The following is a 13033-nucleotide window of genomic DNA, read 5'->3' on the forward strand; positions in this document are numbered from 1 at the left end:
ATGCATCAGGACTACCGCCCCAAGTAAGGGAGAGCAGTAATAGCCTTTGTATGTTAGAAGCATGCAACATTTTCATAGGGACTCAAAGGTGTCTTTTTGAGTCTTATGAGATTTTGGTAGTAAACTTTTGAGTACTATTAGATCTATTAGGACTTAAAGACTTTGGGAGGTGAACTAAATTCATTTTGCATTATTAAATAGACCCATGAGTTTGGAACTATAGGTGGAATGTTATGATTTGATTCTGGAATGTCCCTTGAAGGCTCATGTGTTGCAGACTTGATCCCCAAGGCAGCCATATTTATAGGTAGGGATTTTTAGAAATATTATTGGATCATGGGGCCTCTGACTTCATCCACTGAGAGGTTAATATTCAATAGTATTATTTGGAGGTGGTGAAACTGAAGACTTTATTGCCTATTTGGAGGAAGTAGGCCACTAGGGGTATGTCCTGGATGTATTTCCCTGTGTCCTGCTCCTTATCCACTCTCTCTGTCTTTCTGTATCTATCTCTTGGCTACCACAATGTGAGTAGCTTTTTCAGCCATGTACTTTTGCCATAATGTTTCTACCCTGGAGCCAGCCATCATTGAACTGAAACCTCTGAAACTTTGAACTAGAATAAATTTCCTCCTAAGTTTTATTTTTCCCTCTCAAGCAGTTTGTTCCAATGGCAAAAACAGAATTGGAAATTATCCAAGAAGATGGGTAGAAATGCTAACAATATGAAAATGCCAGAGAATAAACCACCCCAAAGAGTTCATGACACAACTTACCCTATTGACACTACAGTAGAGGAAATGGCAGGAAAAGTATTCAGAATATTAATAATTAAACTGAACAATGAACTAAAAAAGATCAAAGAAAAAAACTAAAACAGAATGTATAGGAACTAAAAAAAAAATTCATGGAGAGATTCTGTAAAAGAACTAAATCCTGGAAATGCTCAATAAATAAATAAACCAGTTGAAACATCACCAATAGAATAACCCACATTGCAGACAAATTCTCATGGCTCAAAGACAACATATATAACCTTGAAAATAAATTTGACAAAGAAAATGTTAAGAGAATTTAGCCATAATATAAAACACTGGCATAGATGAAGGTACCCACATACAAATGAAAGGAATGGGCAAACTTTCAGTGATATAATATCAGAAAATTTTGTAAACATTAGAAATGAGATGGAAATTCACATACAAAAGGCTTTCCCCTAAGACACATTATAATTAAAATGACGGGTATACAGAACAAAGATGAGTTTCTAAAGGCCACAAGTGAAAAATGGCAGGCCACAATTAGAGATGAGTCAATTAAAATTTCTACTGATTTCTCATCCCAGAGCCCCAAAGTCTGATGGTCTTGGAATTATATACACTAAGCCCTGAAAGATAGCAGATGCCAACTAAGGTTTCTACATATATCAAAATGTTCCTTCAAAATTCAAGATGAAATAAAAGCTTTCCATGATAAGCAAAAACTTGAATTCATAATCACAAAACCAGCACTACAAAACACAATGAAATATTTTATGCAAATGAACTGGAAAAGTATCAGAGGTGTTATATGGATGAATCTCACTAGAATAATCAAGTCTGAATTAAATATTAAAAATAAATCAATTGACAGGAAATAAAAATCATCTCTATAATAACATTGGTTGTAAATAATCTACATGCTTCAATTGAAAGACATAGATATAGATATAGATATAGATATAGAAAATAAGGCCCAACCATATGTTTCCAACCTTACAGGCTAAAACTGAAAGGATGGGAAAGATTCCAAGTAAATTGAGATGGAAAGCCAGCAGTATAAATTACTTTCATATCTGACAAAGTAGATTTCAAGCCAAAATTAATCAGAAGAGACTAAGAGGGCCATTTTATACTGACAAAAGAATCATCCAACAAGAAGATATGATTTCAAATATTTGTGCCCCTAAAATCAGTACACTTATGTAAATAAAATAAATCCTACTAAATATAAAAAATCAAATGGACCCCAATACAATACTGGGTATTCTCAAAACATGTCTCCCACCAATAGGTAGGACATATACTTAGTAGAGACATATGCTTAGTAGAGATTCTTCATATACTTAGTAGAGATTCTTCAGAACTAAATACCATTAATCGAATGAACCTAACCCACTCATCTATAGAATATTTCATTCATTGACCACCAAATTCACTTTTTCTCCATGGCACATGAAACTGTCTCTAAAATAGATCATATTTTAGAAAGAGAGCAAGTCTTAGCAAATACAAAATATAATTATAGATAATTCTTTGCATCCTATCAGATTAAAATGGAATAAAACTATATACATTAATAACAAGGTTAAAAAAAGAGAAACCATTTTAACACCTGGAGATTAAATAATATACTTTTGAATGACAATGGGTCATAAAAGAAATCAGGGGAGTGAGCAAAGATTCATAGAAATGAATAAGAACAGAGATGCAGAATGTCAAGATCTCTGGGGCAATTTGCGGGCAGTTCTAGGAGGAAAGTTTATAGCACTGAGTGAATACATTAAAAAGTAGAAAGATCCCAAATAACCAAATGTTACACCTCCAGACCCTAGACTAGGAAGAACAAACTAATTCCAAAATATGTAGAAGACAGGATATAAATCAGAGCCAAAATTAATGAATTTGAAAATAAAAAATAATATAAAGCTTCAGTCAACAGATTTAGGCCTTTGTAAAGATAAACAAGATCGATAAATCCTAATCCAATCAAACAAAGAGAGAACCTAAATCGTCACAACCAGATCTGAAAAAGGAGATATCACCACAGACATCTCTGAAATATAAAGAATTATTATAAACTATTTTGAAAACTTATACTCAAAATAAGGAAAACAGAAGAAATTAACAAATTTCTATACAACATTTGTACTACTCAAATTGAGCTATGAAATACAGGAAACCTAAACAGACAAATATTAAGCAATGAAATTGAATGAAAAATTAAAAGTTTTCTAAAAAAAAAAAAAAAGAAAGAAAGCCAAGGACCAGGTGGATTCTCAGGCAAGTTCTACCAAACTTTAAAAGATGAACTAATACCAACTTTCCTCAAATTATTCCATGAAATCAAATGGGAAAAAACACTTCAAAATTCATTGTATGACCAGACAAAGACACATCAAGAAAAAAAAAAAAAAAAAAAAAAACACATACCAATATCCTGATAAACATACACACAAAACTTCTTAAATATTGGTAAACTGCACCCAAAAAGAGCTTAAGAAGATAGCATACCATGATCAACTGGGTTTAATCCCAGGGATGCAAGTTTGGTTCAGCATATGCAAATCAATAAGTATAATTCACCACATAAATGGAAATAAGGATGAGATTACATGAGCATCTCAATAGATGCAGAAAAAGCTTTTGACAATATCCAGCACCCATTCATGTCAAAATGCTGGAGAAACTAGGGAAAGAAGGAACTCATCTGACTCACCATGATAAAGGCTGTAAATGACATACCTGAAACCAATACTACAATGAATGAAAAAAATCTGTTGAAGGGCACCTATGTTGGTTCCAAACTTAGCTATTTTGAATTGGTCTCTTATATACACTGATGTGGCTGCATCACTGTGTTATGCTGTTTTAAGTCCTTTGGGTATATACCTAGGAATGGGATAACTGGATCAAATTGTGGTTCCATTCCAATTTTTCCAAGGAAACTCCATATACTGCTTTCCAGACTAGTTGCACCAATTTTCATTCCCACCAGAATTGTATGAGTATACTTTTCTCCCCATATTCTAGCCAACATTTATTGTTCCTTGTATTTTTGATAATTGCCATTCTATGGAATCAACCTAGGTGCTCTTCAAATAATGAATGGATAAAGAGAAGTTGGTATATATACACAACGGAATATTACTCAGTCACAAAAAATGACTTTATAACTTTTGCTAGTAAATGAATGGATCTGGAGACTATTGTGCTAAGGGAAATAAGCCAATCTTAAAGCCAAATATTGTGATATGCAGATGGTAACACACTATGAGGAAGGGGAGGGACGAATAGAAATTCAATGAATTAGATGAAGGGGTATGAAAGGAAGGAAGACAGATGGACACAGAAAAGAGAATGGAATAAATTGAACATAACTTGCCATGTTCATATATGAATACACTACTTCATGTTCAACCACAAGAATGGGATCCTAATTAGAATGTTATACTCCCTGTATGTATATGTCAAAATGCAATCTACTCTCATGTATATCTAAAAAGAATATTTAAGAAGAGATCTAAAAGAATTTCCTCTAAAACAAGGAGTAAGACAAGTTGGCCATCTCACCACTCTTATTCAATGTAGTTCTTGAAACTGTAGCTAGAGCCATCAGACAAGGAAAGGACAGTCAAGAAATACAAATAGGAAAAGAAGTAACTATTTCTGAGAATGATCCTATATCTACAAGACACTCCCCCCCCACCAAAAAAAAAAAAAAAAAAACACCCAGAAACCTCACCAGAAGACATCTAGAACTGGTAAATTAATTCAGTAGAGAAGTAGGATACAAGATCAACATACAGTATCAATCACTACCCCACATTCCAATAAGGAATCTGCAAGGAAATAAACCAGGAAAGCTATACCATTCATAATATTCTCAGAAAATTCTTGAATAAACCTACCTAAGAGAAGAAAGACCCCTACAATGAAAACTACACAACAATAAAAAAGAAATTGATGAAAATCTTAGACAGAAGGATCTCTGTTCTCTGATAGGCAGAATTAATATTGTCAAAATGACCATACTAACAAAAGTGTTACCTGCATTAAAATACCAATGGCAATCTTACTGATTTTGAAGAATAAAATACCCTGAGTAGCTGAAGTAATACTAAATAAGGAGAGAAACACTGGAGACATCACAATACCTGATCTCAAATCATATTACAGAGCTGTGGCAGCAAAACAGCATGGCATTAGAATCAAATCAGGCAAGAAGATGAATAGAAGACACAGACAAATCCACATAGATATAGTCACCCTATCCTCAAAAGGTACCAAAAGTATATGCAGGAGAAAAGGCAGTCTTTTAACAAATGGTGCTGAAAAAACTGGATATCCATATGTAAAAGAATAAAACTAAATAACTCTCTCACCCTGCACAAAGCCAGCTTAAAGTGGATCAAAGGTCTAGGTATTAGACCAGCAACTCTGCAACTGCTAAAAGAAAATGTAGGCCCAACACTCCAACATATTGACATAGGAACTGACATCCTTAAGAAGACTTCTAAACCATAAGAAATAAAACCAAGAATGGATACGTGAAATGGCATCAAAATAAAAACTTCACAACGAGGGAAATGAGAATATGAGGATAGAGTCTACAGAATGGGAGAAATTCTTTGACAGTTTCTTCTCCAGTTGGGGATTAATATCCAGAATACACCAAAAAGCCAAAAAAAAAAACAACAACAACAACAAATATTCCAATAAGTTAATGTATACAAGAATTAAACAGACATACCACAAAAGAAGAAACAGATCAAGAACTTAGGCACTAGAACAAAAACTCTGTGCCTAATAGAAGAAAAAGTTGGTCCAAATCTTCACCACATCAGCTTAGGAAGTGACTTCCTTAACAAGACTCCTAGAGCACAAGTAGTAAAATGAAGAATCAAAAAATGGAATGGACTCAAACGGAAGCTTCTCAGTAAAGAAAACAATGTGAAGAGAGAGCCTACAGAATGGTAGAAAATCTTTACCATGTGCTTCTCAGACCACTAATCTCCAGAATATTCAAAGAACTCAGAAAACTCAACACCAAAATTACAAATAACCCAATCAATAAATGATGTAAGGAACTGACCAGACACTTCACAGAAGAAATACAATCAACCAACAAATTCATGAAAAAAATGTTCAACATCTCTAACAATTAAATAAATGCAAATCCAAACTACTCTAAGATTTCATCTCACTCCAGTCAGAATGGCAATTATCAAGAATACAAGCAACAATAAATTTTAGTGATGATGTGGAAGAAAAAGATACACTTATACACTGCTGGTGGGATGGCAAATTGGTGTAACCACTATGGAAAACAGTATGGAGATTCCTCAGAAAACTTGGAATGGAACCACCATTTGACTCAGCTATCCAATTCCTAGGTTTATATCCAAAGGACATAAAATCAGCATACTACAGTGATGCAGCCATATCAATGTTTATAGCAGCTCAATTCACAAGAGCTAAGCTATAGAACCAATGTAGGTGCCCTTAACAGATGAATGGATAAAGAAAATGTGGTATATATACACAATAGAATATAACTCAGCCTTAAAGACAAATTAAATTATGCTAATTGCTGGTAAATGGATAGAGCTGGAGAATATCATGCTAAGTGAAATAAGCAAATCCCCAAGAACCAAAGCCTGAATGTTTTCTGATATGTGGATGCTAATTCACAATAAGAAAGGTGGCTATGGAAGAATAGAGGTACTATGGATTAGGCAGAAGGAAGTGAGGGGAGGGGAGATGGTATGGGGATAAGAAGGATAATAGAATGAATTGGACATTATAAACTGATGTGCGTGTATGATTACATGACTGGTGTGATCCTGCATCATGTAAAACCAGAAGAATAAGAAATTATATTCCATTTATGTGTGATGTGTCAATGCATTCTATTAGGTATAACTAATTGAAACAAAAAAAGAAATACAAATGACTAACGAACATATGAAAAAATGTTCAACATTCCTAGCACTGAGGTAAATGCAAATCTAAACTACTTTGAGGTTTCATCTCATTCTAGTTAGAATGGCAATCATAAAAAACACAGTAAATTCTGGAGAGGATGTGGCAAAAAAGGCATACTCCTAAATTGTTGATTGGACTGCAAATTGTACAACCAGTTTGGAAAGCCATATGGAGATTCCTTAAAAGGCTAGGAATGTAACCATGTGACCCAGCTATACCACTTGGTATTTATCTCAAAGTACATCGATGCTTATAGCAGTGCAATTGATAATAGCCAAGTTATGAAACCAGCCTAAGTGCCCATCAATAGATGAATGGAGAAAGATGTGATTTGTGTCCAGTAGATGTTAACTTAGCCATAAAAATGAAATTATGGTGTTTACTGGTGAATGCATGGCAATGAAAGAACACCGTACTAAGTGAAATAAGCCAGAGTTAAAAAATCAAGGGTCAAGTATTCTCTCTTATGTGGAATCTAGAGCAAAATAAGGTTAAAAAATGGCAATCTCATGAAAATAGAAGGGAGATCAGTGGAATAAAGGAGGGAAAATTAAGAGGGACTGAAAAAGAGAGGAACTGCAGAATGAAATTGAACAAATTATGTTATGTACACATAAATACACTAAAGTGAATTCCACTTTATGTACACCCATAAAAGACCAATTTAAAAAACTAAATAGGTGGAAGAATGAATAGAGTAATTAGAACAGGGTGAGGGAGAAGGGTAGGAGAAATGGAAATACTGGGTACTGAAATGGAGCAAATTCCATGAATGTATGATATTATCAAGATGAACCCCGGTATTATGTATAACTATGATGAACTAATAAAAACATTATAAAAATCTGAAAAACAAATATCATTAAAGTCATGATTAACTCCACCAAACTTTTAATGGCAACTTAGTTGTTGGCTGTTATTTAAACATTTATATAGTTTGAGTATGCAAAATTTAAGACTAAGTTTTCACTTATAAAATCTACGTAAGACATGTTACAGATACCAACAAACAGTTAAAAATATTATTTTGCATTTCCAACATCTTAAAGACATCGTTTTTATGGACTGCCCTTTAAAGAATCATTATAGCTGTTAATTTTGTTTTATCTTTCAATCTTTCTTTATGAATAAATATTTAACAGACCTGATTACTATGTTAAGAGTTCTGAATATTCTGGACATTTACTCATAATTGTAGATTTTGTACCTTTTAGAGATTTTCATTTTACACATGGGCATCTTTTTAAGTTTTTCTCATAACATGGAAATGAGTGTTCAATGAGTCTGTCACCTTTTGTTCACCAGCAATATCCTAATCTCTCTTTTGTTTCTGAAGGTTGGCTTTGTGTATTCTGGGTGGCGTTTTTTTGTTTTCTTTTCCCTTCAGTACTTTCAATATATAATTTCACTTTCTCCTGCCTCTGGATTTTTTTTTCTGATAAGTCTTAGAATGAGTGTATTGAACTCCTTTATATGTTATTTGCTTCTATTGTTACTTCAATGATCCCCTCTTTGTCCTTGACCTTTGAGAGTTTAACAATTATAATGTTGTATTGGTTGAACCTGATTGCTTAACTTTGAACTTCCTATGTCTGTATGTTAGCTTCTTTCTCCAGGTTTGGAACATTTTCTGTTATCATTCATTTGAATGAACTTTATGTCCCTTTGTTATAAATTGAACCATCTGTTGACACCAATGGCAGGGGGCTTGGTCTTTGGTGTCTTATAGATCCCCTAAGTTTTTCTCATTCTCATAATTTTTGTCTACTTGTATCATAGGCAAATAGCCTGTCATGGAGGCTATTCTTTGAAGCTACTGATCCTTTCCTCTATCATTTATTCTGATGTTGGTGCATTTTATTCTGTTTTTCCCTTCATTTATTTTATTTCTTAGCTCTAGAATTTTTTCTAACCTTTTCTAAACCGTAGTCATTTTTCACAGTAGCCAACATATCTACAGAACCAAGATATCCATCAGTAGATGATGAATTAATTGTGAAAATATGTATATATATACATATATATATCCCATATTTACATAATAAAATATTGTACAGCAATCTAAAAATTAAATCTTATAATTTTATTTACTAACAGCAAAAATATATATTTTCATCAGCCATATATGTTACAAGATATTTTCATCTAATAGTTTTTATGTCCCACTTTAAATGGGAAGCAATTAAAATATAATAAATTATAAATGTATGGCACTTATGAATAAAATGTTAAATTTTAAAATATAATGCAACTATAAATATATGGACCTATGAATAGAATGTTGAAATATAATATTAAAATATAATTATAAGGACTTATGAATAAAATGTTATATTGTAGTTTACAGATATATTTAAAGTATGTGTCTCTTCTAGTGATTGTTCCTATGTAGATTTCCACTTGACTTTTTAGTAGCTGATGGGGGTGAAGGTTTAAAAAAGTTCATATTGTGATCCAGCAAAAGCTAGAAAAAGAAAATGAAAACATTACATTCCTTAAGTGAAAGATTTCATAATTGTCTAAACACAAGTCAGTAAGAAAAGTTGAGTATTTTACAGTGTTAATAAATAAAAAATATGTATGTTTACAATACCAAATTTTGACTAAATATAATTCAATTAGAGTTGCACACTGAATTTTCATTGGGACTAAGTATTAGAACTTCAGTTTTTCCCATTGTTTATTTATCCAACAAGCATATGCTAAGGTACTATGACAAGCACTGGAATGAAAATATGAAGGTGATACTATTCACCCTTAAACAATTGTATTATGTAATCCTCCCACCAACAGATGAACAGGCAATATACATACAGAGTCATAGATACTACGACAGCTATAAAACATGGAACTATAGGAACACAGGGAAGGGACTTTGTCCCAGGTTTATATAAATGTTGCAGTTTTTCTGGGGGAGGTAATATGTAAACTAATACCTGAAGGATAAGAAGAAAGTACACTAGAAAGAGAGAAGTACAATACAAAGAGACAGAGATGAGGAAGAAAACGTGTGGAAGTATAAGTAATCCAGTTTGGTTAGAAGATAATAACAGAAAAAATAAAAGAAAATGAGGTGGAATAACCTGTCAAGAATCAAATAGATTTATGCTTTTTTTCATTCCTTGTTGTGGAATTTGGAACTTTTCCTGATGATCAATGGTAAACCATTGTCATTACATTGTCATTACAATGTAAATGATAGTAGATTTAAAGTGGCACTTATCATTGACAGGACATGAATTATAAATGGTTGCCTAAGTAGCATAGATGAATCTGGACTTTTTGGCCACAAATCTGAGAAGCTGGTGAAAACTTTGTTTTCCAAGAAGAGTTTCAGTGTGCAACCTGACAGTTTTAGAGATGGTAGAAGTAAAGTAAATGTTGACCCAAGAAAAGAGAAGCACATTCTTTTTGAGATTTTTAATAAAACAATATAAAGCATGAATGAACTAGGAATAAGTATATTCTTCATTAGGGGTGTTTTCATACACTTCCTTCAATGTAAGGAATATATCTATTTAATTTTTATTTGAAAACCCAGTTAGTCTATATTTGATTCACAAATTTTGGCAACACACCTTCATTTGTTTCTGGATCCACATTGTGCAAGTTCTACTGGAACTGAAATGGATCAAATATTATTTATAATGTTTAAGTTAAATGAGAAACACTATTATGTGAATGGTATATCACTTCAAATATTTGTACTTCAAATGAGACTTGTAGTAATAGGGCTAAATTAGGGATTGCCTACAAAATAGTCATATAAATAATATAAAATTCTTATTTTGTATAATAGAGAACACATGTAAAGTGTGGTTTGGATTAATCTGAGAAGTAGTATAATATCAGTCTATTAAATGTATATAATTTTAGAAAAGTGTTGTAGTTTAATACAAAGACTATATCATTCCATTCATAATTTATAGTGAATGTGTTACTTTGTGATTCTCAGAAAACTCTGCCATTTATAAAAGTTTAATCAGTTTTTTCACTTCAATGGATTTTTCTGTAAAATTGTTTCCATTCTTTACTTTTAGAAAATTAAGAATTCAACATATGTTCTATGCTATTAATTTTTCAGCACACGATCTAGAATATGTATGTGATATAATTTGCCAGAAATCCTTCTGGCAAAAATTTAAAATATCATATTGTCTGGATGATGACCAAACACTTTTATTGACTAATTAGTTATCTCTTTAATTATGAAATATCAAACTCTTTGCAAGTATCCCCATCTAGAGTGTTCTTACTTAAATGTCTTGCATAAAGGCTCTTCTCTTATTAATGTCCCAAACAGGGTCTTAGTAGGGTGTAATGAATTTAATACATATTTTATGGTGATAATGATAATGTGATACCTAATACCATTACAAATTTTAGGTATGAAGACAAATTCTTTGACTGAAAGGTATCACACTATTTTGAGTATAACGTCCCATTTTGTGAGAATAAGATTACATGCAAGTCTTGTAAAAGTAAGAGCTCATTATCAGATGACGAAAAAAGACTTTTATGAAAAAATCTTGTCTTACTATCAATAAACTCTACATTTTATAAGACTTGAATGAAGGAACTACCAAGGTAATGTTATTAACATTTCCCCCCAAAAAAGTGTTCCTTATATTTACTATAAATGGTAGATTTTATGTTTTTACACCCAGCCCCAAATGTGTTCTTAATACACATATTCTGCTTAGATAAAAGTGGTTCTTAAAAACTGCTTCTTAAAACATTTCTTTTGTACAGAAGAAAATTTTCTGCCCTTTTCTCCCTTGCCACTTTGTTTAGTGCTGGGTATTGAATCCAGGGCCTCTGTATGCTAAACATACACTGCTACTAAGCTACATTCCTACCCCTGTGCTTAATAAATCTTAACTCTCTAATATAGACAATATTGTGGTATGAGAAATTTTAGTCAAGGTTTTTATTCTCTTATTTGTAGAGATCACATAGTAGAAGTGGTTGCTTCTGCTCCATCCCCCTGCATGAATTATTTTCCATTCTTTCTCTGACTCTCAAAACACTGTCGCATAAATGAGCTGAGAGAAATTGCTTTTGGGAAAGGAACAGCAAGAATGAAAAGAAAACTCAGAAAGATAAAGAATAGACTAAGAAACTTGGGTTGGTGAGCAGGCTGCTCTGGAAAGGAGTACATAAAAACTTTGTTAAATGTGTAGAGTACTGAAAGTAATAGATTTGTCCAGGCTGGTGGAAGGACAAGGTGATTTAGGTGACAAGTGAAATCTGAAAAATATCAAATGTGCTTTTGAAGTCCCTTTCACTTAATTCTTACTTTTCCATTAAATTATAAATATTTCTAATTTCTATTAATAGAAATTCAGAATTGTTACACTTGGTTGAATTGGCTTAACATTTTCTGGCACAGATTATAGAAGAAAAAACAAGAAACATGTCTTGGTGGCACTAATCTGTCCTGTTCTGTTAGATAACAGTGCTGCCAAAGGCATTCAAATGCACATTCTCTGTTTGAATCACAGTCCTCCTACTTGTCCATTAGTGCTCTAGCCTATTAACTACAGTTGTTTCCCCTTCTTATAGGGATTTTCATAGGAATTTCTTCTTCATAAGGTCTGAGACTTGCCATTCCTTCTGCTGAAATCTGCTGTTAGTATATGGAGGTCCTAGAGATGCAGGGTGGGGTGTGGAGGAAGGGAAGACTTCTTTCATCCTGAGACCAGTCAGTACGTCTGAGATCATGAGCTGTGACTTCCTCAAGTTTTCCTCATCCTTTCTCCTCAGTTGTGACTGGAGGTACAGAGGGAACTGAGGTAGATATTTCCCTTCTCCCTGGTGAAAGGCTGGAGGGGCTAAATTTGGAACCTCCCTTTCCCCCAGGCCAGGGAAACTCTATTGGAAACCAAGTTAGGCTCTGCTCAGATGGTTTCTTCTGAGGGGTGGTGGTCTTTTCATGAAAATGAGAATGGGGCCAGGAGGACATCAATTCCAATACCTCAGTTTCCTCTATCCCTACTGGAAACATGAGGGAAGCTTTCTATGGTCTTCATCCTGAAAAGCTGGTGTGGTAACTGGAGGCAAATTCGTGACGTTTTGAGGGGCTCCAGAAGACTAGTTCTTTTGTTGGGCCCTTTTATTTTTACAGCATGACAACAGTGAACTTCCAGCCATATGCCATTGACAGTATCAGCTTTCCTACTTGGCTATAGTCTCCAGGAGAGCCCCTTGCTCAGTTCAGCTGATGGAATAAATTTCCAGTTACCCAATGTCAAAAGCAGTGGCTGACCCTTGGACTTTAATCCACC

This window comes from Sciurus vulgaris (assembly GCF_902686455.1).
Source record: "Sciurus vulgaris genome assembly, chromosome: 3".
Classification (NCBI taxonomy): domain Eukaryota; kingdom Metazoa; phylum Chordata; class Mammalia; order Rodentia; family Sciuridae; genus Sciurus; species Sciurus vulgaris.